At 34.2% G+C, this 6,169-nt stretch overlaps 1 pseudogene; it reads right to left on the reverse strand.

Moving 5' to 3' along the window:
• Positions 1 to 1,283: 1,283 nt before the first annotated feature.
• On the reverse strand, positions 1,284 to 2,214 carry LOC113881212 (annotated as a pseudogene).
• Between the last annotated feature and the right edge of the window lie 3,955 nt (positions 2,215 to 6,169).

Raw genomic sequence — 6,169 nt, forward strand, 5'->3', positions numbered from 1 at the left:
TCAAATATCAAATCAGCAATTCTATGCCTTGGAAATCATATTTGCCCATATTAAAAAAAATGTATATTTATTTGAGAGCTGTTTGTCATAAAAATGTTTAGAAACCACATGAAAAGGAATGGGCATATGGATTTTAAAATTAAATAATCATCTTTAATTAAAAATATAAAGTAAAATAAATTTATAAGTAGTATTGTGAAACATGAGGAAAGTTAAGGGATATGTTTGAGCTGGTATTGAAATATCTTTAACATGTGGCATAGTAAAAGCAAATCTGATATATACAGAAAAAACAAATATACATATGGTAAATAGACTAGCATTTGCAAAGATTTTTACCAGATGAAAATTAAGAAAAAAATTTAGATTCTACATCTTAGAATGAAGAATGGAAAATATTAAGAGAAAAGGGAGAAATTTGTTTGACACTTGACCCCGTATTATTTGGTTTTATTTATTCTGTTTATTATTATCTATTTTACTTTAATTTTCTTGTGAACACTACCAGTATTAAAGTAAAAAAATTTGTGTATAATGCAACTGAAATATGCTAACAAAGGGACCTATATAGAATTAAATATTTTAAATTGTAAAAATTCCACTTAAATTACAAGAATTTAAACAAAATTATCCTGTCTCTGAAAAAGAGTAAAAAAGGTAAATGCATAAAATGATTAAAAATCAATGTTACTATATTGTACTTTTCTCACTTTAACATTATTTATTAACTCCTTACTATACAGGTATTCGGAGAAGGTGATGGCTCCCCACTCCAGTACTCTTGCCTAGAAAATCCCATGGACGGAGGAGCCTGGTAGGCTGCAGTCCATGGGGTCACGAAGAGTCGGACATGACAAGTTACTTCACTTTCATTTTTCACTTTCATGCATTGGAGAAGGAAATGGCAACCCACTCCAGTGTTCTTGCCTGGAGAATCCCAGGGATGGAGGAGCCTGGTGGGCTGCCATCTATGACGTCACACAGAGTGGGACACGACTGAAGTGACTTAGCAATAGCAACAACATACAGGTATTACACATTTCTAGGTACAGTGATAAAGATTATTATGGACCTTACATTTTAGCATAGAGGAAACTCTTATTAATAGCACAGCTGTTTAGTTGTAATCTTTAATTACAATTATCATAAACTCTTTGAAGAAAGAGAGTTTTTTTCTTTTTAAAGAAAATATTTAAAATCAGAATCAAATTTTAAAATGGCTTCTGCATTCTAAGGAAATGGACCTTGATGACAAATGACTCCCTTCATTGTAGCTGATGCAATTATTTAATATGAAATATAATGTTTCTTCTTCAGAGTTTCTTCATATCATAAGTTAATTCAGAACTTCTTATACTGTAGATTAATGGGTTCAGCATGGGGATTATGATTGTACAAAACACGCTCAATAATTTATCATTGGGGAATGTTTTAGCAGGTCTTGCATACATGAAAATACAGGGAACAAAGAATCAGACAACCACAGTGATGTGGGAACCACATGTCTGGTGGGCTTTCTGCCTCCCTTCCTGACTCAGGTTCTTCAGAGAGTGTGGGATGACTCCATAGGAGATGAGTAAGAGCAGAAACATGATAGAGCAGATCAGTCCTCCATTGGCCATAACTAAGATGCCAATGATATAGGTGTCAGTAGAGACGAGTTCCAATAAGGGGTACATGTCACACATATAGTGGTCGATGACATTGGGACCACAGAATGGGAGCCCATAAACAGTGCACAGTTGAATTACTGAGTGCAATAAACCTCCAACCCAGGACTAAGCACCAGCATCACAACACACACCCACTGCCTCATGATCACCAAATAGTGCAAGGGCTTACAGATGGCCACATAGTGGTCATAGGCCATGACCTGCAGAAGGAAGACCCCTGATCCAGCAAAAAGTGCCCTGCAAGCAGCTGGGTCATACAAGATTCAAAGGATATGTGTTTTTCCTGGAATAACAACTCTGAAATCAATCTGGGGGTGATAGAAGTGGAATAAGTGACACCCATATATGATAAGCTGGCAAGAAAAAGGTACATTGGTGAGTTCAGGGTCTTATTGACAGCTAAAGTCACTATAATAAGAAGGTTGCCCACCAGAGTCAAAAGGTAGGTGAACAAGAACAAAACTAAAAGGACTTTCTGCTCCTTTGGATTCTATGTGAGACCCAGAAGTACAAAGTAGATTACATTATTTCTTGATTCCATCTAATCTGGACAGGCACTGACTTCACATATTCAAGCAATTTACCTAAAAACAAGTGGGATAACACTTAAAGGGTAAAAATGCTCAAATGTATAATAATACTTTTTTATATATCCATTCACTGTAAGAACATCAACAGAACATCCATTTGTGTCTAATGTGTCATAGACATTTTGATTACCAAGTTGAAAAAGGCATAGTCCTTTTTTTTTTTTTTTTTAACCTCAGTGATATAACACAGAACAAAAAAAAAACAAGCATTCCAGACACATGTATTAAGTTCCATTAAATTCACACAGCACCAAAGAATCAGAATATAGGAGTATATCAAGTGGTATCACAGAAGACATTCAAGAGGAAGTAATGCTTCAGCTGAGTGTAAAAAGAGGATAACAGAGGATGAGATGGTTGGACAGTGTCACTGATTATTGGACATGAATTTGAGCAAACTCTAGGAGACAGTGAAGGACAGAGGAGCCTGGGCTGCTGCACTCCATGGGGTCACAAAGAGTCAGGACATGACTTAGCGACTGAATAATAAAAAAAAAAAATGAATAAAATGAACCTTGATTCTGACATCTTATCATATTAAAATTATTGAGATAAGTATCAGGAAAAAATAATTGAAAGTATAAAGAAATAGAAAGTCATGAAAAGGTGCAGCATTTGTAAAGACACAAATATAATACATGAAACACACTTAACATAATACACATAATCAGTGTGGGTAGATGAATGTATGAATAGAAGGTCCTTGTCCTAAATTGTCTCAAACCTCATAGACACTTCAGTGTTTAGGTGGTCATTTCCCATTTTGGACCCATCAATTATATTGTAGCAGTCTAATTTTCTATCTCCAGTCCTTACCTTTCCCCTAAATTTCAAATGTTTATTTGCAACATCTCTTACTTTGAAATCCAACTGAATAGCAATTTACTATTTGTAAACATAACTTCTAAGTTTTCCAGAATAAACATGAATGTTTTCTAAATAAAATTTAAAGAGGCATTCCTTATCCCATTAAATACTACAATTTTCTTTTTTTATTTATTATTATTATTTTTAATTTACAATATTGTATTGGTTTTGCCATACATCGACATGCATCCACCATGGGTGTACACGTGTTCCCCATCCTGAACCCCCCTCCCACCTCCCTTCCCATACCATCCCTCTGGGTCATCCCAGTGCACCAGCCCCAAGCTTCCTGTATCCTGCATCGAACCTGGACTGGCGATTCGTTTCTTACATGATATTGTACATGTTTTAATGCCATTCTCCCAAATCATCCTCCCTCTCCCTCTCCCACAGAGTCCAAAAGACTGTTCTATATATCTGTGTCTCTTTTGCTGTCTCGCATACAGAGTTGTCGTTACCATCTTTCTAAATTCCATATATATGCGTTAGTATACTGTATTGGTGTTTTTCTTTCTGGCTTACTTCACTCTGTATAATACTATAATTTTCATGTTAATGTTCAGAAAAAAATTCAGTGCTCTTTTACTCATTTGTCACTTTCATAAAACTTAAATAAATCCTACTAACTCTACTTTCAAAATATATCACAGATTTGATCATTCCCTACTTCTTAATTTCTTCCTGGTCCACTATAACAGCCTCCTACTAAGTCTCTCCACATTTATACTGGACTCAAAAGTCGGTTCTCCTGAAGCAAACCAAATTGTCCTTTTTTAATCTTATTCTAATAACATCGCTCTACTTCTCCAAACTCTTACAGTATATTCCAATCATGCACTCATATTTTATTTTATTATTTTTTTTAATTTTATTTTATTTTTAAACTTTACTATATTGTATTAGTTTTGCCAAATATCGAAATGAATCCGCCACAGGTATACATGTGTTCCCCAACCTGAACCCTCCTCCCTCCTCCCTCCCCATACCATCCCTCTGGGTCGTCCCAGTGCAGCAGCCCCAAGCATCCAGTATCGTGCATCTAACCTGGACTGGCAACTCGTTTAATACATGATATTATACATGTTTCAATGCCATTCTCCCAAATCTTCCCACCCTCTCCCTCTCCCAGAATCCATAAGACTGTTCTATACATCAGTGTCTCTTTTGCTGTCTCGTACACAGGGTTATTGTTATCATCTTTCTAAATGCACTCATATTTTAATGGAACACATTTAATATTTATAGTAGCAATAACTGTAATATTTATTTCAGAAGTGAAGAAATTAAGGCTCAGAATATCTAATTCATTTTCTCAACTACACATTTTTTAAATGCTATACCTAGAATTGAATCTGTTTGATTGATTTCAAAGTAATTAACTTTCTTATATAATAAAAAATGTCTCACAGCTGTGAGCTTGGTTCCCACTATTTAATGTTAGTCTTACCTTCTGGAGGCTTGTTCAGAACCTGAAGAATCACTTAAAGTTACTCATAAACACTTGGAATTATTTTTCATCCAGTTTGACAACAGAGAACAAAAGGCCACCTTATTACTTGAGCATATAGTTTATTTGCCACTTACTTCAAGGAGTCTTCTAATTATTCAGGTCATTTTTAAGTGCAGTGTAAATTATTTGAAAGGAATTCCATGGTGCACACACTGAAAAACAAGTTTATTGCATTAGGAAATAAATCAAAATGATCAACAAATCCTACTTATACATAGAAGAAATCAGGTAGCTATTTGGCAGGGAAATTTTTCACAAGTAACTTCTTTCCTACTAACAATTATGTAAAGTTTAAAAATAAAATAAAATTAGAGAGAAAAAAAAATTAAAAAAATAAAAATAAAATAAATTAAAAAAAAAAAAGAATTAAAAATAAATATAACATTTGACTGTTTAGTTCTTTTCACTCTGTCATATTAACATGCCCAGACTAGTTGACTGAGATTTTGAAAGACATCCCATGACTCTTTTTAACTCATGCTATATGTCTAAGAAAGGACCTCCTGAAGTTTGCATGCCAGTTACTAAGCAAACAGTATCTTCTTCCTATTAGAGGGTGAAGATCACGGGATATTTCATCCCTTCCAGCTACAATTATCACTAAGTCTTGGACTATGTCCAAGGCTGATTCTTGTTTAATTAATTTATTGGGATTTTACACAAAGGTTTTAAAGAACATCTATAGGGGCTTTCCTGGTGGCTCAGCAATGAAGAATTCACTTCCCAATGCATAAGATTCAGATTTGTCCCCTGGGTTGGGAAGATCCCCTGGAGAAGAAAATAGCAACCCATTCCAGTATCCTTGCCTGGGAAATCTCATGGACAGAGGAGCCTGGCAGGCTACAATCTGTAGGGTAGCAAAAGAATCAGACATAACCTAGGTAGTAAACAACAATAAATATGTGAAGATATCAGTAGAGCAAATCATATAATTAATATCAGAAAGGTACAATATGCAAAAAAAAGTAGCTTTATAATTTTTATGAGGCTGCTGCCAATAAGGATAAAATATAGAGTCACTCATTTTGATCTAGTGGACTTATTAATATATTCTCCCCTGCCATGGAAAGAATATCTTTCCTTTTATTTAATACTAGATTTAATCACCTTAAAATTTGGTTAAATAAATAAAAATTATAGTAAAATAAAATTAAACTTTTTAAAGTTTTAGATGTAACAACTAATAATTTATCCAATTATTAATTGTTTTTAAAGGTTAGGGCACATCTCTTATGCCAGCAACTGTGCTATGAGTTGAGACACAGCACTTAATAAAACCAGAGGGAAAATTATGTAGAAAACTTTTTCCTGCATGGATATTATAAGTCAGACAATAAAGAAGATGTTTAATAAAGTAGTTATAGTCTTATTCAGGGCTTATAATGTAAGAAATAGAATAATGTGACAGAAAAAAAGAGGGAGAAGTCTACTGTGGATAATGTAATCAGAGAAGACCCTTCTTAAAAGGTTATATTTAAGCTGTGATTGAAAGGTAGGAAGTTGCTGTCTATAGAAGCACTGTTACAAAA

This window comes from Bos indicus x Bos taurus, chromosome 23, assembly GCF_003369695.1.
Source record: "Bos indicus x Bos taurus breed Angus x Brahman F1 hybrid chromosome 23, Bos_hybrid_MaternalHap_v2.0, whole genome shotgun sequence".
In the NCBI taxonomy this organism is placed as follows: domain Eukaryota; kingdom Metazoa; phylum Chordata; class Mammalia; order Artiodactyla; family Bovidae; genus Bos; species Bos indicus x Bos taurus.